Source organism: Passer montanus, unplaced genomic scaffold (assembly GCF_014805655.1).
Source record: "Passer montanus isolate IOZ18808 unplaced genomic scaffold, ASM1480565v1 scaffold88, whole genome shotgun sequence".
NCBI classification, from domain to species: Eukaryota; Metazoa; Chordata; class Aves; order Passeriformes; family Passeridae; genus Passer; species Passer montanus.
The window spans coordinates 708406-729769 of NW_024374145.1; the positions used below are offsets into that span (position 1 = coordinate 708406).

Genomic DNA, 21364 nt, shown 5'->3' on the forward strand with positions numbered 1-21364 from the left:
ATTACAGAAACTCAGTCTAAATCTCCAATTAAAAAGTGACTGTGAATGGTCAGATTTATATTTCAGATTTGTGGAGCAATTAACCCTGGGTTTCTCAGGAAAAGCAATAATTAACCCTTCTGTTTTCAGTCTGGTCCCATAATCTTTATCTTGTCTGTGTTAAAATATTTGAGGGCGAATTGCATAGATCACCTTCACATATTTAAAGGCCTGGTTTCAAAGCTGTGAAACAGTGCATGTGGTATTTTCTACTTGGTTAACATCTGTTTATAAATATTTTCAGTTTCAATTGCTCTATTGAAGTTAGATCTATATTCAGAGGATAACCCTGCATTTCACAACTATTATTGTGTTGTATTTAGACAATGGTGTCAGAGCATCTGAACCTTTTTTATGTTTGAATATGAGTCTGCTTACTCACATGCAAAGAAAATAAATCTTCAGAGAGAACTGGGATTACAGTAAATGTATCAAACTGTTTTGTAGTGCATACATACTACAATATGCTGCTTGCAGTGTGCAGGTATACACAGCATATATTTGGGGATGGGGGAAGAGATTATTCCGCTACTGGTTTATGCTGGTTTCCTCTGAGCTGCCACAACAACATCATCACTCTAGATGTGAGAGCAGAAGGACTTAGAACATAATCTCAAAACCATGGAAATTCAAAATATCTGTTTGGGATGACTTGTTTGATATCACTTTGTCCATTACCAACTGTAGGGCCCCAGTTCATGCTCGGTGGGTTTATTTAATAGAGGCTTCAGTACTACTTTTTTTTGAAATAGGCATACAGGAGAAATGCAACAGCTTTTTTAAACAGGAGGTTAAAAACCAAACTTTACTGGCAAGCTTTAGAAGATCAGAAATTTGGAAGACTTAAGGCAAAACATTCAATCAACCTTAATCATTTCACTGAGCATCAGCTTAGCAAATTCTACCCATCCAATTTTATATTACCATACATCAAGAAGGAAAAATTAAGAATAGAAGAGAAAGAAAGAATGAAAAGTAAGACATAACTTCTGCCTCTTGGATCCTAGCACAATCTCAGCTAGGATCCAAGAGGCATAAAATCCCACAACTTGAGGGATGTGACCATGTGTGTCTCAGGGCAGGGGTTTTTATCTGTTCTGGCCTCCTGTGGCCACCCCCTCCCCCCAAATGAGCCTTCTGGTCACCCAGCAGCTCTGGGGCTGGGCTGGGGCTCCAGGGTGGGCTGTGGAACACTGCTTCCAGTGTGCCCATGGCTGGAACACTGCTGGGCTGGACTAGAGACTCCAAGGTGAGGTGCTGTGGAGCAGTGCATTCTCCTGCTGCTGCAGAACTTGCCCTGTCCCCTCCCACATGTTTTCTCCAGTCTCTCATAGCAACTATTTATATCAATAATGCTGATATCTCTCTCTCCTCCTGCAAATGAAATATGATCAGTGTTTCAGTTTCAAACAATGCAAATGGCAATTTTTCTGAATTAAACACTTTCATTATAGTGATAGGCAACATTTCAGAATGTTTGATCTTTTCATTTCACTGACCAGCTGATAAATTAAAAATCTGAACTCTTTCACCATCAGTTTGGTACAGAGAATTAAAGAAAGCATGATAGTTAGACACAGCATCTTGTACTAAGTGTATGTCTGTATCCTGTGCTAGCATCATCTGAGATTTAAAAGGTCACTAACTTGGGTGTGTATTTCCATTATGGATGAAGGGCAGCATTCTTTCTAGCATAAATATAAGAAAAAATATATTTATAAACCACAACCCTAAGCTTGAAAATTACAATCAGTACCAATTCCTTAATGGGCAACATTTAACTTCTTGTGTCTTTTCTTAATCTTGCTGAAAGAATAGATTTCCTTGGTGCCCCTCTCAACAGAGTGCACAGAAAGCGTAACACAAGTAGCTTTCTATGGGGGGTAGCAGCAAAAGCCTGTATGAGGAGAAAGGGAACATTCTCACTTGTTTGTTGTTTTGTTATTTTCCTTTTCCAAATCTATGAAAGTTATCAGTGGCCAATTTTTTCTCCCCTAAGTGCTTGAAAATATTGATTAGAGGCATCAAAGGAAACTTCCTTGCTGGTGCTAGTATGATTTCATTTCCAGGCTGGTACTCCACACCATCAAAGAGAGAGACTACTCAGAACAGGGAGATTTTCTGGGTGCTGTATCTTCTGGGTGTCCAGAAGGAGACCAAGGAGGAATTTTGGAGGAAAAAAAAATATTAAAAATAGACTTCTGTTCAAGAGGTTCAGGAATCACTGGACACATTCCCAGCAAATCTATGAGGCATCATCTGAGCTATAGTTGAAACATCAGAAGGGATAACTTTTTTTTTTTTTTTAATTCTAGTTTAATGCATTTTAGGATCTGTCTGAAGTAACATGGAAGAAACATTCAAATGCCATATAAGGGGTACATGAAAAGTGTTCGGGGAAATTAAAAATATTATGACTTTCTTAAAGTGTTGCTCCCAGTACCCCCTGAAGTTCACAAAGTACTGGAAGAGTACTCTGTCAGAAAAAGAGAATCCACAATACACTGCTATTCTGTTTAAAACTGTGATGTTTCAATAAGAATCTGTTTTTTTAAGGCTCCATACTTCTAAGCTCTTAATGATTATTGAATCATTAGTCTAATGCATCCCCAGGGTCTTGTTGTAGAAAATTACAAATAAAACACCCACTTCCCACAATTTTAATTGTTCAGTAAGTAGTTCCTTACTTGCATAAACGTCTGTAAATTTGCCCTAACTGCACTTGTTATGCATTGTTTCATTGTCAGAAACACTGGTATCAAATCTAAAAGATATCATGTGGGGGAAAGTAAAGACTATCAATAGTCAATCTGTGGCATTTCACCTAAATTCAATATTTTTCTAGAGTGATTTATATTTTTTTTCTGCTCTGTGTTTAAATATTACTGCTTAAAGCACAACTTTCCTTAACTCTTAAAGTGAATCTTAGCTATCCTTAATGCTGTAAACTGTTTGAAAGACTGGTTGTTTGCAGATTGTGCAGGTCTAAGTAATGTGATGCTTCAGACAGATCTGATGATCAGTTAATTATAGTGGCACATGAGAGGTTATCAATCTTGAAATTAATTCACTTTGGAGTAATTTCAGGTTCTTGGTGAATATAGGCAAACACTTGATCATCGAAGTGCATACATTTGCAAAGTTTGCTTAAAACCCCATTTAGGGAGTTGAATCGTTTGTCTGGCTGTACATGATGTCATCAGAACAGCAAATTTTGTCTCAAATTTTATTTTTAATCTTGTTTTGAAAGGTCTTGGGTTTGATCAAAGAAGAAATAAGCATTGCTAAATTGACAAAACTTGATACAAATAATCTGGTAACCTGGAGAGTGCTGAACTACACTTAAATTTAATGTGCTAATTAACTAGGGTTTTTTTCTACATAATACAGTTGTCTGCACTTACCAGTACACTATACACAACCCTATAGATACATACACTTTAATAATTTCATTAAAAAGGATATAAAGTGGAGTGCTTAGTTTTTAGCTACAGTTAAGATGTGCCAGCAGAAGTTATCAATTTTACACAAGCAAGGGCCTGCTAATTTGTGCAATTACAAAGCCATGTTTATGAAATTTTCCAGTAAACAAGAAAAAGAAATCAGATTATCAAATGCCCTTTGGTGGGTAGGTATCCATTAATTTGGAGGAGTAAAAGTTAAAAAAATATGGTTAAAACCAAAACATTATGATCTGCCTGACTGTTCATGTGGTCATCCTTCAGGACAACTCCAGTAAAAAGTAGATGTGATTTGTTCATGTCTGTCTCCTCTAGATATACTAAAAGATTTTGTCTTCAAAGAATCGCCCACAAACCCAGAAAGGTATCAGGACAACACAGACAGGAAAAAAGAAGACACAAATGAAAAAATGGGCCAAAATAGGGCTTTATAACTTTGGGTTGAGCTTTTCTAGCCATTCCTGGCTTTCCTTGGGAGTGAAAACTTGCAAGTAAAAGGTCAGGATTTTCATCTGTTGAGATCAAAGGTAGGCTGTCCACTTGCTTCAGCAAACAGTGAATCTTATCTCAGATTTCCACAGCTGATTACAGCGTAAAAATAGGCTTGCTCTCTTAGACTGTGGGAAATAGGAAATACCTTGGTCAAAGCATCACCCTGTCCCAAAAAAAAAAAAAAAAAAAAAAAAAAAAAAAAAAAAAAAAAATCCAACCAAAAAACATAATTGTAGAAAAGCAGACCAGAAAAGAAGATGAGGTTTCTTGAGAAATAGTTACTATTTATCTTAGAGGAGAGATGAAGAAAGCTGAAATTAATTCTGGTAGGTCAATACCAGGGAAGAGCAGCCGTGACATGAACAGCACAGTCTGTGCTCTACATGTGATGAGCATGTTTCTCACAAACCAGCCTGCTCATTGTGCTGCTGCTGCTAATGAAACCAGGAGTGCTTTGTGACACCAATATGCCACAATTCTCATTCTTTCTGGTTGCAGAAGAGAGGATATAGCATTTCACACCAGGTGCCAATCCTTAGCCTGGGATGATGTGAAGAACTGCAGGGATGTGCAGGGCAGTTCCTGAGGCAGGAAAACATCTAGCCCAACTTAAAGCAAAAATGTATGTGTACGTGCACAGACTTCCACCAAACACTGATATTTATATTCTTTAATATCAAGATTTATTTTCAACTCATAAATTTGGCCTACAGCCTAGCCACAGTCAATATTCACATCTTGAATGAAGAATTTGTGATGGCCAAAAAATAAACTTACTTTCTTAAAACTTTACTTCTAGTCAGGGCTCTATATGAAAAAAACATTACACTGGTACTTGTCAAGCTGTAATTTCCTTTTAAAGTGCATCTGATATAGGACTACATGTATGCCAAGTAACCAAATCATAATTTTATTCTTATGTTGGCATATTTAGCTTTTGCCTGTCATGAGTCTGTGGATATTGTGGGAAGGACCCCTTTACAGGCAGCAAAGTGTGGTTTCAATTTTTGTTTTGGTTTTGTGGTTTCCTTAGCCTAGAAAGAATTCAGAATGAAAATGCACAGTTCCTTTTCATAAATGCAAAAACATAACAATTACATAGCCAATTATTTAGTAAAGATTAGGCTTTAAAAAAAATCTTTTGTCATATAGTTTGTCAAAGGAGCTGTAAGATGAAATATGATCAAGAGCATTCATAATTTGAAACCTACTGAATGTTGAATGCTTTGATTTATAATTGATGCTTTAGATACATTATAAGTGTGAAAACTTCAGATAACTATGGTAGTTTACACACAGGCATAAAGGATTGTGCACTAAAAGCTCTATTTTAATGGACCTGATCCTGTCAAAATATCATCAAGAAAGAAATAATGCTGCTAAATACTGAATTCTATTTCACTCTACTGATGAAATACTTGGAGGATAACAGAACTTCTTCACAAAGGAGCAGCTTCACTTTTTTTCTAAAGAAGTCTAGTTGTGTTTCATAATTAAACAATCAATACCATGCCTTAGAGGTCTGTGATAAAGTATATCCTATTTTATCACTCAAGATACCCCTGCCAACTTGCTAACAATAGCTGTTTAATGGGCATATGACAGAGAAATTTGGGAGTGAGTATAGAGTTCTGGTGTTTGTGCCAGTATTTCACTTTTTCTTCTATTTAGGCCATTAAAGCTGAAATATGCCTGTCCTCAAATGGAACATGAACAGCTCTGTCAGAGAGGTAGGTTAATAACTGAGAACAAAGGGTACCAAGAGAGGAGTGAAACTTTGATGAAATGGGGAAATGGGACCACTGGTGCACCTATCACGGGTCAGCTGGGAAGTACGACCTCCCAGCAGCGAGGCATGGAAAAGATCTAAGGAGCTGTGCATCAAAATGCGGCAGATTCATCTGCACAATGCGTGCTTCAGAGAGAGAACTGCAGGCATAACTAAGGCAGTTCAAGAGGCCAGCCTGGTCCTCATTGCTGAAAACTCCAAATCCAGTGCAGAGCACTAATTAGTAGTAGGCCTGGCATGGCATTCTGCAGTCTGTGTTTTTGAAGGTTTCCTCAAAACTTGTTATATTCAAAGGATGGAAAAGCTTCAATAAAACAAAAAAAAAAAGCAAACAGCTTTTGATTTTTAGCTTAGTTTAAAACTCAGCCTTTTATAATGTTACTGAAAATGAAGAGCAGATTTCTAATAAAAGAGCTAATTTTTATTAAAATTCTGGTGTCAGCAGAACACTTCATCCTCACAGACAGAAATGAATTAGTAGTTCGCAGATATTTATTCTAAGTTTCCAATAAATACTTGGCAAAAATTCAATAATGTTCATTAAATACATAAATGGAAAAATTAAAAATAAAGATTTTTCCCTTGTGATTTATTATATAGTGTTTTTTAAAAGCAAAGTTGAAGAAAGAAGTCGCTATCTGGCAGAAAAAGTACTACAGAAATGTTAATTAAATTGTATAGTCATAAGCAAGCTAGTGAGCAAGAAAAAAGCTCCCTGCTTAGAACTGGGAGCCATATTTATTCTGTCTGGATGCTTGAGGATGTGAAAAGAGTCTTTTGGATATTAAAGTGAAATTTAAATAAAGCACTCAGAGCTGTATTGCTAGGCACTTTTCCTTTTGAGTTGACCAAATGAGGAAAACCAGTTAGGAGGTCTTTCATAATTAAGAAGCTGGAAACAAGCATAGGGAAGCTTTTGCAGACACATCTGTGGCACAATTACATTGTGGAGCGATTACAGAAAAGGTGATTTGGTGCACGAGGTGCTGCTGTCACTGTGACTGGTAGGAGCAAATTGAGAAACTCCCTGGACTGAGCCTGAGCTGCTTCTTAAGGACTGGGAAGGGAGCACTGGGGGCACTGCAGCCAGCCCTCCTTCCTGCCAGCCCTGCCTTGCAAGAGTGCAGCTGGTGAGTTATTGGATGGTTTGTGGTCAACTTGTTCCTCAGTGCTTCAAATTCATGGGGCTTCTGAACTCCCAGCACCTGTGGCTGGGATTGAAGCCAAAACCTTTTGCTTTTGTGCGTGCCTGTTTCATTTCGTTCTATGTAACCCTGCATACTGGATGGTTTCTCCTGTGAGTCTAACACCTTGAATACAGATTTGAAAAGGCATATGAAAATTTTAGTTCTGTCTTCAAAAATCCAAAGCCCTACCCACACAAAAAATCCCCACCCAAACCACACATGAACAAAAAACAAAACCAAGGAAAAAAAAAAAAAAAACAGACCAAAACTTTGATTACTGTAGCTCATGGTTATTACAAATTACAAATTTCTTTTGAAAGTGCATTCCCATCAGTGTAATGAGAGTCTATTTTTCAATACAACTGAAACACCCATCAGCCCCAATTCGCTTAATTTAATGTAGCTTTTAAGTAGCACTGAGCTTTACTTTAGGGAAAAAAAAACTACATAAAAACAAACCAAACCCTCTCTTTATATGGTACTTCAAAATGGTTATTTACTTTAAATTGTTATATTAAAAGGACTCCTCAGAAGGGTACTCATCTGCTTCTGGACACCTGGTTAACATTAAGAACAGTCTACCAGAGTTTTGTGTGGGGATCCAGAGCTTAGTCTGAGAATTTAATCAAACATTTGGCCAGCCTTACATGGGTAGTTCAGCTCCGCACACAAATGTTCCTCAGCAGGATTATGGCAGTTCTCTCTAAGAAGGTACACAGCTTTCTTTTTTACATCACAGGGTTTTGTGGCACTTTTTAATAATAAATATTCCTCCTCTCTGAAGGTGTTGCTTTATACAGCTAGAGCTTTCAGATCAGCATCATTTCCTGGCAGTGATTGCTAGTGCTGTGGTTTTAATAAAAACAGTATCAGAGGATCGTGTTCTGAAGCATATTTTGTAAAGTGAAACGGTGTAGGCATATTCTGCACAGGCTCTTGTTTTCTAAAACTTGATATTTGTAGAAGTTATTTGAATAGTTTGAATGAGCTTACTGATCCATTCACAAGGACTTCTTGTCTCATCTAATCTGAGGGATATGTTTGACAAATCTGATGGGAAATAACTTTCAACCTAAAGGAACTAGTGGTTTTGGGTTTTTTTGTTTATTTTTTGGAGTTTTTTGTTTTTTTCCTGTGATGAATTGAGGGACTGAGTAGCATTGTTCATGCTTATTTTTTGAACACCTGTTATATAAGAAAGGAAGGGGTAAAAATTTTCTTTTACTTGTTTCTGCGAAACAACATAAAATTTTTATACATAGAATTGGTGCCAGTTTTTACCACAATACTCCTAAAATTGCAGCCATGCACAAAGCTGGGAATTGGTGACAGAGTATGCAGAGGTAGACCCCTCTTGTGGCAGTGATTGCTTGTAAAAGGAAGATTTGGGGGATATTTTGTCTGGCAGAACAAATTTGGTTTGTTTATTTGCTTGGGGTGGGTTTTTTTTGTTTGTTTATTTTTTTGAGTTTTGTTGGTTGGTTGTGTTTTTTTTATTGCTTTTTTTGTTTGTTTGTTTGTGGCTTTGGGGGGGTTGTTTGTTTTCATTGTTTTATTTATTTGTTTGGTTTGGGTTTTTGTAAATCAGAAAAAAAATAGCTCCCTAACAACTTCCAAATACTTTTAATGCAGCTGGTGGGAAATGTCCAGTTAACTGGCACATGAATTTTGTGTGGTTGCTAGAGCTTGTTTTCTCCTTTCTTGCTATCACCCAGGTACACATTACAGAATGTTCTGTATAAAAAACAAATAACAATTTTCAATGAAGGATGGGGAGGAAGAAAGGAGAGAGAGGACCACAGGTTTTGTAGGCATTCTGAATGTCTTGTAAAGTTGTCTGGTTGTGATTGAACTGTAATATTGCTATGAAAATGGAAGGACACAAGGTCATAGGTGCTGAGCTGAATTGCATGCAAGTGAAGAGATATAGATGCATCCAACACCATGACATAAAGCTGACACTGTATTCTTTTTTTATAAATACAAAGCAAAGTAGAGGTGATCAAGTATCACAAGTGACTCATAAAATGAAGTAAGAGTATAAAGGCATCTAAAAACATCTGTAGAAGTCTTTGGAAATTTTCTGTCATAATTTCACATTCTACTTGTTTTTGATTTTTTGTAATTTTATTTGTTTCTGTAAAGAGAATAAAATTATATGTGCTTTTAACCATCTCAATTTAAATAAACAGGTAAAATCCAGACTAGAGCTGATTTTGGTGTGGATAGCCACAATCAAAATATATACAGCCAAGGTAAATTTTAAATAATGTGAGCTCACTGTTGTTTATTTTCATTTTCTAGTGTAGCTTTATTGTTTCACTGTGTTATTTAAACTGTTAATTTTCTTAAGCTGGCTTCATTCCTCCAAACTTGCTTTAGGCTTGTCTGTTTCTGATTATTCCTGACTTCCTAAAATATTCTCCATTTTTAAGGGATGCCACTAATGTTTAATGTTTGTTCCTTTACTTTCCAGGGAGTTGAAGGTATTTTCAGAAATTGTCTAGATAAAACCTAAATGTCAGCTTCTCTATGGCACTTAAGTACCAAGTTCAGTGGGAGTTAGGTGACTTATAGAAGAGAGAAACCTTTGGAAATAAGGGCTTAAGTGCCTTTTCCTATCTCAAGATAGGGAAAGAAACAAAAGAGACAAGAGTTTCTATTATTTGTGCTTCATAAACACAGATGCACTTTGAGTATAGTAATTGCAAGTCTATAGAGGCTGTCAGAATTTTGGTGTTTGCTTTTGTAGCACAAACCCCAAATATATCTCTTTCACAAATAATCGTAGTCAATAAACTCCTGAATCATGTGCACCATGCTCCAGGGGATTTCTGTTGTGTTCTTTGCTTGTGGGTGTGAATGTGGTTGGGGGCAGAAGGGATCTTTTCCTCTTGCTACGCTGCTGCCTTGGGTAGTTGGGATAGAGCAGGTCTTCAGGGGAATTGCAGGGTAACCACAGCAAGGAAGGCTTGGGTCACCATGTAGCCATTTGCCTTTTTTCTTCCTCTGGCAGCTTTTTCGAGACCTTGTACTCTCTGTAGCAAAAAAAAAAAAAAAAAACCACCACAAAACCCACAAACCAACAAACAAAAAAAAAACTGAAAAAAACCCCACAGATCCTTTATTTGCAGTGAAAGCTCTTCTGGCTTAAGTCAACCTTTGGTTGTCACAGTGTCTTAACCCAGTAGCACCTTGATCCCAAGTACGACATTAAGCTTTCTCTCCTGAAAAATTTGCAGAGGTGTAATGTGGCACAAACCTGCACTGTTTGTAACTTGGAGAGCCCTTGCAGTTCCAGAACAAATGTGAGAAATAGCACTGAGCGTTGCTGTAGGCTGTCCTGCAGATACCAGCAATACAGCATTTGGCTTTGACACCATTCCTCTCTAAATGGATGAAGTGACAACAAACATCTTCAAAGCAGTTTGCTTTAAGTTCACTCCTTTCTGTTGAGTTTTAGGAGAGTGCCAAGAGGGGATATAGCAATCCACCTCTTGGGATTAATATGTTATATCACATCTGTCTGCCTAATGCAGAGGAATCTCTGGTAATGTAAAGTGCCTGACACTTCAAAGGCAGCTAGAAATCACCCGTTGAGATATTTATAGAGTCCTTCTACAGGGAAATGTCTTAATGTCTCCAGATCAGTAACTGCCTTAGATCTGAAGCAGGACAAGTAATTCTGTTTTTATTATCCATTCCAGTGCCTCATTAGTCTTTTTTTTTTTGGCTCTGATTGGTCACATGAAATGTGCAGGAAGGCACCACTTGTCAGTAAGTTGACTCAGTGCCACATGTCAGTCACCTTAGAGAAAAGTGTAACAGAAGGAGCGAGATAGACAAGCAGGGAGAGCAAAGCAGGTATCCTACAGGGCAGGAGCAAGATGTCTCTGCCTGGCCTCAGCACAGAGCACCTTGAAGTTCAGTTGTGTCATTGAGCAGTACCTGGATGCCCAGACATAACCCAAGAAATCAGAGATTCTGGCATGGTGCTTTTCCAAACATATACAGGGGTGAACAGAGTCATGCACTGCCAGGCAGGGTTAAGTAATTGACATATTCAAAGCTTGTAGTACTCTGCTCCATGCTGGGGGAATGTTTTGGAAGTAGGAGACATTCACAGAAGCCTGGTGGGTGCTGTCTTGTCAAACTGCTTCAGAGAACAGGGAGAGTACATAAAGTTCACAAAGGAAAAAAAACAAAATTTGGGGCTTGACTATGAAATGGTCTGCGCAGCACCAAGTATGGTGGTATCAGATGTGACTCCCTTTTTCTCAGTAGAGGGAGGAGACTTTGCTCAGGAACTAGTGGGTGTCACTGGCACAGCTTTAAACTGGATGTGAAGAGGAAGCAGGACAGTATCAGGCTTGTCTCTGGCAAGCTGTACAATGAGAGTGTCTTGGTTTAAGATAATTTATGGGGCAGACACTGAAGTGTGAGTTACTCCACTTTTAGTTTTAACCACTAGCCTTTGCCAATAAGGAAGATGTAAGTAAAGAAAGTTTGCTAGATAAAAAACAAAACAACCAGCAACCACATGGTCCTATGGAGAAAATCCAGGGAGACTCCTGAGATAACTAGCAGGGAAACACCAGGGAATTATCTCAGAGGAATTAAGGGATGTTTCTGTAGGAAGGTGACACAGCCAACAGCCCAGCTGAAGTTTTATGCTGTGCATTTTATACCAATGCACACAGCATGGGCAGCAAACAAAAAATACTAAAAACCACAGTACTACTGGAAAGGTACAACCTCATTGCCATTCCTGAAATCTGGTGAGATGAATCCCATGACTGGAGTGTGACTATCAACAGCTGCAGGCAGTTCAGAAGAGACAGGAGAGGAAGGAGGGGCAGAGGACTTGCCCTCTACATCAAGAGGGCACTGAGATGGTGTGTGGAGAGTTGTCTCTGAAGAACAGCCATGAGGAGTTTGAAAGCTTGTGGTAGGAATCAGAGAGCCCAGAACCAAAGAGAACCTTGTGGTTGACTGCAGGCCCTTGACAAAGGGAGGTGTTTGACCAAGCCTTCTTGCTCCAGCTGCAGAAAGTATTGTTCTTGCAGGCTCTTGTCCTGCTCGGAGACTTCAACCACCTTGACATCTGCTGGAAGTTGCACAGCGAGCTGTAGGCAATCCAGGAGGCTCCTGGAACACATGGAGAGTAGCTTCTTGAGCAGGGCAATAGACAGTCCTACCAGAGGGGAGGTGGTTCTGAGTCTGTTGGTCACCACTGCTATTGGGGACACAAGGATTGGAGGCAGCCTGGGCTGCAGTGATCAGGCATCAGAGGTGTACTGATCATCCTGATCATCCTGAGGGATATGGGTCAGGTGAGGTGTAATGTTAGGCCTCTGAACTTTAAGAGTGCAGACTTCCAGCCCTACAGTCAGTGGGACTCCCTGGGAGACTGCCCTCAGGGACAAGGGAGTGGTACAGAGCTGGCAGATCTCTAAGGAAGTCTCTCATAGAGTGCAAGAGCTAGCAATTCCCAGAAGCAAGAAACTGGTCAAGGAATGTGAGACATTGGAATGGCTCAGTAGGGACAGACTGGTCAAACTAAAGGGAAAGAAGAAAATTGTGAATAGAGAGTTGAAGCTGGCACAGCTGACCTGGGAATAATATAGAGATGAAGTACAGTACAGGGAGGGGGTGAGGAAGGCCAAGACAAAGGTGGAACCGAACCTGGCAAGACACACCCCGTTAAGGCCAGGCTAGAGGTCATTTCCAGCACTGGTTTCTCTGCTTAATTGCATTTTGCTGTGGATTTTAGATGAGGCCAACAGGCAAGCAAAGTGGGAGTCTGATTAGTTTGGGGCTAAGCTGCATGTCAATCACCAATCTAACATGAGAGGGTAAAAGCACCCCTAAAACTGGTTGAATTTTACACATAGTGCCTTGTGTTTCCCTCTCGCAGTGATGCAGCATAGTCTCTGTGCAGCTGTGAGAAATCTCTTACTTTGGAGCTGTGCCAGTCCTGCTGCAGCACAGTTTTGGGGAATTAAAGTCCACGTGCATCCCTCTATCCAGATGTCCTTTTGCTTTACTTACACTGAAAATGTAGGAGATGCAATAAAAGTTTATCTCCCTGCTGATGAAGATTTAGCACAATATCAACATTTATTCTAGCAATTCAGTGCTCGGTGGGCATTTTAAATTATCTTTGCAAAAAGATGATGCTGAGATTGCCATGCCTGGAAAAACTGAGGATAATTCTGGATTTGTGTTTGTACTAATTCAGAATGATGTTCTACCAGTTGTACAGTGTAGTGCAGCTCTAATTTGTTTGAGGGTCTGCACATACCCCTGTTATTGCTGTGGATCTCTCTTCTCATTTTCTTTTGCACTAGCACCAGAAACTGGTACTGTGGTAGTAGGAGTGATATCATCTGTAAGAATACCTTGGGCTGCAGGGTTTTTTAATTGAATCATACTACTTTCACAATCTATAATTTGCCCTTAGTCTAATGGTGGTTTATCATCCACTCTGGACCCTTCTTTTTATCTTGTTTTTTTGGTCCAAGAAAAAAACAACTTAATGATATTTTTTCCCTCTTCTGTATATTAATATAATTTTATATATTTTTATATATATATATATATATATATATGTGTGTGTGTGTATTTTCTAAAAATAAGAAAACTTTTTATTTTGTTCTAATACTTCCCCAAAATTGCACCATCAAATATTATTTTTTTAAATCTGGTTTAGCTAATGCAAAATGTTTTTTTGGGGTTTTTTTTGTTTTTTTCTTTGGTTTCTAGGAGAAGACACAAATAATTACAACTTAGGCAAGTACAGAACAAAACCAGAGTCTTCCCACCAATGAACTCCCAGCTTGGTGCTTGAACTGTAGTTCATGTGAAAGAGAAGCAGCTTTGCTTTTCTTACTCATAGGCCAGTGCATAGCAACATTCAGACAAAATCTCTCTCTGTGAGAGGTGAGGAGTACTGAACCATTATTTTGGTATTCAGATGTCATGGATTACATTGTCTTCTTTAAGAAGAAAGGCTTGTAAGCTTTATTCTCATCTTTGCCTGCTGAACTTTTAGCTTTCGGGTCTCAATTACTTGCTATTCTGTAAGCTTGCATGGATTCTGTAAGCTTACATCATTGATGCCATTCATTAATTTGTCTTTTAATGAATTTAGCTGTCCTGTTGTCTCATCTCAGGCCTTTTATCATGTTTTATGGCTGAGATGAAAGCACCACATTGAAGAGAACCCTTATTTTAGGAGTGTCATCATTAATCCATTTTTTTAAGATCTGTTTGCCTAAAACCTGCAATTAGACATCCTTGCTAAGGAAAATAAAAAAGTATGTATTTCTAAAAAGAGAGCTCCAAAATTAAATTTACCTTTTTGTGATCCACTTTGTCACTTTGAAATAAATTTCTTGGGTTTTGCCAATCCAGATTTTTCCCTATGAAGTAGTTGTTGTCATCTTTGTTTTCTTGGAAGGGGCCTGAGTTTCCAATTTGGTGGCACAGGGATGCCTGATTGAGCAGTGGTGTTGTGCACGATCTTACAGACCATAATTTCTGGCAGTCTTGGGCACTAAAGTCTTGCCATACTAAATTGTGGGTTGCCTTCAGCTAATAAAGTGAATTAGGAAAAACATGGTTGAAACCCTTGGAGTAAAAATCTATAGCTTGTTCAGATGCATCAAAATACAATCAGATAAATTATTATTTTTATACATTGGAACTTCTTCATTCAAACTAAATAATAATATTGCATTTTGACCTTCTTTAATGCCTTAGCTATCTATGGTTAATTTATAAATAGTTCATTGAGACACAGGTTGTGTGCTGAGATGACTAGACAAAACACTGACACATCTAAAGACACCTTTCAACTGAAAGTGTGGGTGTTTCTCTTGTCCTTTGAGACTGTTTCCTCCTTTTAGAGACTAACAATTTCACTTTAGATGAAGGACAAGCATATGTTTTGGTTAAATCACTGTAATACCACTGAAAAAAATTACTCACTTTAGGGTATTCCTGAATACATAAATACAAATAAGGCAGGCCTCAGCAACAATTTTAATGCCAGCATGTCTTTTTGAGTTGAACAAAGCAAGAGCATATGTAGGTGTTTACAGTGGTGATACACTGCAATGGGTTAGTAACGAGACTTTTGTAAAGGAAGTACTAATGTTCATGTTTTCCTGAACCAGAGTCAACAAAGATGTAAACATTAGTGTCTACACATAGCTCCATTACAAAATATGTTGATTTTCTCTGTCTGATTTGCCTCCTGCTGAGTTAAAGAGTCAGCTTTAAGGTCAGCATACAAAAATCCTCATGCATGATACATTTATTTAATATCTTTATTGCTAAAATCTGCGTACATTTCTTAATTCTTTTGGTTGGCAGAAAGTATTCTGAATAAAATTCTTCTTTTCTTCTGTCTAATAGAAACAAATTCTGAGGTTCTCTTGTTTAACAACTGTGCAACCTCTTGCATCAAGATTAAACACTTTGTTTTGTCCCCAGGCAGTTGTATATTTATTACTCTTGAGGCAGTGCTATTTGAAATAAATGGAATTGAAAGATCCTGAGAAATGGTTTCTGAAACACATATATTGAGTTATTCTTTTCTATGTGAGCAGAAAATGCTTCTGATGCTTCTCCCTGCACCCTTGCAAAGGAAAATAGCTGATATAAAAATATCACATGATGGGGGTGGTGAAAAGGTAAGCATTTTTATCCACAGCCACTGAGGCTTTTTGATGCTTATTGTCCTGAAAATAATTAGGTTATCTTTATGAAATGTATTATTATTCACTAAAGATAACATAGGTAAGGGCATAATAAAGGACAAAATAAAAGATGAAAGGAAAAAGTCTCTCCTTTTCTGCCTCAAAAGGTACAATATCAAAACAACAAAAAAGTAATCCATAGCTTGGAAATAGTCTTAAAAACTTCTCAAGATTCAGATATATATTTTGGACTGGTGGCAGGGCTTATCTCTTCTCCCTGATCAAAATAATAAATGCTCACCAAGAGAAAAAGTTCTTTTATGTTATAAGGAAAACAATTTCCATGTAGCTTTTGTGTGTGTGTACGCATATTCATAAAATATGGATTAGCAGTACTAGGTATTCAGCTAAGTAAATATTCATAAAATAAAGGTGAAATTTCCCAATAGAGAGTAATAAGCATATTTTGATTTCTTAGTAAAACATCAGACTAAGGGGAGAGAAAGCACTTTCTTTTGCCTGGACTTGTTTTATTCCTCATTCTCATTGTGTTGATCCTGCTGGCAAAGACTTCCTGACATTTTGAATATACAGTATTGCTAATATTGTTAAATGTAGAAGAATCAAGTCTATTGCTTAAAACATAAAAGAGAAAGACATTTTGGATCTTTTCTTTTCTTTGATACTAGCTTTTGTCTTTGGGGTATATAGAAGTTGCATATTTAAGTCCTTTTTTATATATATCTGAGAGACAGATATGTCTTTTTTACTGAAATCTTATATTCTCAGAAGTGTAGGTTCTGGAGCCTTGTTAGCAATATGTGCTAACAACAATTGGAAGACTCAATAAATAAGATATGTGCTGTAGTCATGAACTGTATACTTGTAGGTACTCCTGACAGCTTTCTTTGCAGTACACATCATCATTTAGAATAAATAGAATGGAACTGTTTCTGAATAAACTGAAAATTAAGTGGATGTTCTAAAGTTCTACCTGAGAGGTCTCAAGAAACAGCTTTATTTCAAGCAGCCTGTTGAATCAGGGGAAATTTACATGTTGGTGTGCAAACAGGCAAAAGTTTAAAAAAAACCCAAATACTTGAAGTAAAACAGAATGTAAATAGGGTTTTTTTTGCTATTGTTTTTATTTAATGCCAAAAGGTTAGCTTAGGCTCCTGTTTTTCAGAAACAGAATGTTTCAAACCCAAAATTGAAAACTATATCTTCCTAGAATTAGTATTTGTTATAAAACAGGTTTGGAATGTGTCTTGTTCTTTACCAGAGTTTCTGCTGATATTGATTCTTTGTTTCAGTTGGGCCTGTTTGTAAAAACCATTTCACCCCCTTCTTCTGTTTTGCCCTTCTGTTTGGGTCATTTGGGTCAGTTCTCTTTCCAGGCTGGGGAGATGGGCTTATTTGTGCATGTAAAGAGCAGACAGCTCACAGCCTCATCCCTCTCTGCTGTTGTGATGTTTTGTTCTTTGAACACAAACAGTACTTTCCAACAGCAGCCATATATTGGACAGCCAGGAAATATGAGGTCTTTGTTCTACTCATTTTATGGGCTTTGCTGATTTATGCATTTATTAATGCATGGGCTATGTGAGTTCAGCAGTGTAATTTCAGTGTGTTCATTGCCAATAAGGAAAATAAAAACAAAACTGTCTTTGGCAACTGGCATGGAGCTGGGGTGAGCCAGTAAATAAATGTTATGTATTTAAAAAATATATATATTTTTAATTTTAGAGCTGTTAGAGGAAAGATGAACATTGTCATATAGTTTGAATTTTTTTTTCTAAATTAAACCATCATTTGCATGCCACTGATCATTTTCACACGCTGAATAAATTAGAACCATCATAAATGATGGCAGCAACCTCCACTAACAGAGCTTGTTGATACCTGCTTGTTGAAGTCTATTATTTAAAATAATTCCTTTGGCTTTGTCAATGTTTACACAGGCCAGCATCTTTAATGTTGATTTAAGGTTATCTCTATGTTCCATAACTAGAATACAGAACATTTTTATTGATTTCTTAGCCACACTCTTCTACTTTACTATCCATAAATGAATTTTGATTCATAAAAGAAAAACCCTGGGAGTCAAATGTCAGCTATCATCCAATATATTGCTCTCTGCTGCAAGTAAAATAGTCTGCATCTCATCTTGAAAATATAATGCATGTTAGTCTTCTCTGAAAGAATTTCAATAAAATATTGATGTAAGCACTTTTTTTTTTCCTTTTGTTTGATAAGGTATTTTGAAGATATGGACAACAGCACAAAACAAAGCCTGGAGTCATTCCATTTCATATTTTGTACTTTTTTGAGCTTTTCGGAAAAAGGTGGATGTTTTATTTGTGTTAAGAAAAATACTCTGTGGTATTGTCTTGAGTGATCTGTCTTAGTAGATTTTGTGCTGGGAGATATGATCAAGCCTAGCAAAGCCTAATAACAAACAAAACAAGTACTACGTGCTCCTCTGGATATCACATTTGTTACTTGTATCACATTCAGGTGCCCTGCTTTTAAATAATGTGTTTCTACACAATGCTTTTAATTTTTTCCTCCTAAGTGTGCGGCTTGCTAATATGAGTTATTAGAATGTTTTGTTTTGTTTAAAGACAAGGTGGTAATTCCATGAACAATCTAACCTGATTTTCTCTTCATACTTCTCAGCCTGAAAACAGACGAAGAAAGGCAGCTCATAATAAGAAATCTGATGCCACCTGGAAAATTTGTACACCATAGAAGATAAAAAAATGCCACCTTCTAGGGAATTAAATACTTGGAAAAAAATGCATTGTAATTGATGTGGGGGTTTTGGGGTTGTTTTTTAGGTTTTTTTACAGAAATCCAGATAATTGACATGTGGGGCCTCTGGGTCTTGCAGGACTTGCCCTTGATAAAGCCATGCAAGATGTCTTGAATCACTTCCCTGTCCTCCATGTGCCTTATTAGAGCTTCAGGAGGATCTTCCCAGAATGTTCCATGATCTTCCCAGGCCCAGAGGTGAGGCTGACAGGTCAGTGGTTCCCAGCATGCTTTTTTCTACCCTTTTTAAAAGATGGGTACAATGCTTCCCCTTTTCCAGTCACCTGGGATCTCACCTGACAGAAATCAGGTGACTGCACTTCGTTCCTTTAATTCTTTTGCAGAAAGCAAAGGCAAATTGTGTGATTTTTGTGGAACAAATTAAAAAATGGTGATCACTAGCATTGCAGTGAATATCAAATGAATATATAATAACAGAACATTAGGAAACAATTAGAAAAAGTGCCTAGACATTATTAATTCATGCACTATTCATTGTACCAACATTGATCATGTGAAAGAAGTGTGGTGTTAGTTACATTTTAATCATTCAGTGTTGAAGAAGAACTAATTATTTTCAAATAGCCATGGGAAGGATCCAGTTTTATAAAAAAATCATGGAATGTCTAATTTACTCCCACAGCATTTTAATAGGGGAAACATATGGCTGCCATTGTTTGGAGGACAATGGAGGATATCACAGCAATTGTTCATGTTTCAACTCTTACAAAGAAGGTAGAAGTACTGTTGTCCTCAGAGGAGGCTGTGTTAGCTATGGGATGGCTCATTCCTCACCCATCCAGAACGGGGCTGAGCATTATGTTCCTTCCAGCCAAAGGAACTTGGATTTCTTCAGTGCTTCAGAAGAATCCTGGAGGGTCAGTCAGTGAGGGACATGCCTGCAATGGGTACAACTGGAAAATAAAGGATGGATGTGGGTGTGCCTCTCTTCCTGCTGCCCTTTTCCTCCACTGGAGAAAGCATTTAGGGCCTTCCAGTCCCCTCTGAAATGGAAGTTGCACATATTTCCTTGGAAAATCATCTCTGATTTTGCACAGGGGTACACCTGAGAGGAAAACTGAAAGTTTGGTGCCTCCTTCATAAGAAGGTTTCTTGGGTTGAGGCTTTGTGAAGACACTCAGATAAGGTGCTCAGGGATGTAGAACCTGGTGAAACAGTTGTGAATTAGAGAAGCAGATACTGACACACTTCATGGCCAAGATGCCAAACTCCAAGCCCATTTGTATGTTTTGTATGTGTGACAACTCCTTGGTTTTTGTTCTGCCTTCCTCCCTTCTCTAGGCAAAGGACCTCATAAATGCTTCCAAATGGAGAGGTGGATCTCCAGGGTCTTCTCTGCTACCCATATGCAGTTCTGTGAGCTTTTCTTCCTGGAGTGATATCCTCATGGGTGGTGGCTTGGCAGCTTGCTTTGAAAATAGTGTGTGTGTCACTCTTATTTCTGTATCTTGCCATAACTTGTGGTTCGGGAGACCTCAGATCAGTTGTAATGATACAGCCAAAACACAGAAGGAGAGTTGGGTGATGAGAATCAGTGAGCTAAATCTGGGATGATTTAAGTTGTAATTTCACTTTAAATTAATAGTGCTTGGGAAAAGTTCAAGAACACGGGTTTAGATCACTGTAAACAAAGCCTACTGTGGCTTTTTGCTTTATACTTTGTCTATTTTGCATGCTAGAGGAAGGTAAAGGTGAACCTGTAAATCATACAGTTAGTATTGTATCAGGTTTACTTTAGTATATTGTCTTTTTTGTAACCTCTGGGTCCAGTGTATTTATGTTTTTTGGGGACTAAAATAGCACGTATTTTCTGTGTGTGGATTGGTTGGTTTAAATTCACAAAAAAAGCAACATGTTCTTGCTTCGGTATCAGACTCTGAGTGGATGCTTTTCATTATATTATCTTCCTTAGTTTTATATAGTATTGATGAAATTGAAAATCAGTGACCTGACAAAAACAAAATAATACAGCATGAAAATTGCTACCATGATTTCATGCTGTGTTAATGCAAGGATGTCATTCCTGCTTCAGAATAATAACAGTGTTTTTCTTCTGAACTTACAGCATCTCTCTCTCCCTCTCTTCCTCTGCCCACCCCTCCTTTACATTTTAAAGCAGATTGATGCCACAATGAAATTTTTTTTAATAACATATCTTGGTTGTTTGTTAGTGAGTAACCAGTACTAACGGTAATTATTTTTTTTTTGAGGTAGAGAGTGGGATCTCTGTATTGCATAAGCATATGCAGAAATGCAGAAAGAAGCAGGCTTAACAGTCACTATGACATGGCTAATTGCAGAATCTGGGAATTTTTTTAGTCAGTCTTCCTCAAACAACCATCACTCAGGCTGCATGGCAGCACTTTTTAAATTCCCACAGGGCACTGCTTGTCTTGGAATATGCAGAAGTGATATTCACTCTCTGTTCTCAACAATTCCTGTTCTCCTACAGGTGCCAGAAAAGATTTGAGGAAAGACACAAAATCCTGATTAACATACACACTGAACTTGCAACAATGTGATCAGATTCCATATTTTACCTGGTTAGACACCTCCTTATTGAACCTTTCTTTCTATCTTGTCAATAATGGTAGAACTTACAAATGAGATGTAACCATTACATGTAAGGTGAGGAGGTACTGAGGAAATTGTGCCATGTGGGAAGCGGGTCCTTCAGGCCCCAAATAACCTGGTCAGAGTCTGCCATCAAAAGGCTTCTCTGTCCAGAGAGGGAGGCAGCAAATGCCAAGTGTCAAGTTAAAGGACAGCACCAGCTCCACCTTGTTTTGGCTGTCCCTCTGTTTCTTCACTCCTTGCAGACGAGGGTGGGCCTGGCTGTTCATGTGTGTACAGAAT

General features: G+C 37.9%; 1 long non-coding RNA gene across 1 annotated transcript in view; it reads left to right on the forward strand.

Moving 5' to 3' along the window:
* LOC120513757 overlaps nt 1-18696 on the forward strand; it is a 76876-nt gene extending 58180 nt beyond the window's left edge. Inside the window, exon 3 of the long non-coding RNA XR_005630357.1 lies at nt 18567-18696. This is a non-coding gene — a long non-coding RNA (uncharacterized LOC120513757). The remainder of the gene's footprint in view (nt 1-18566) is intronic.
* The last annotated feature ends 2668 nt before the right edge of the window (nt 18697-21364 follow it).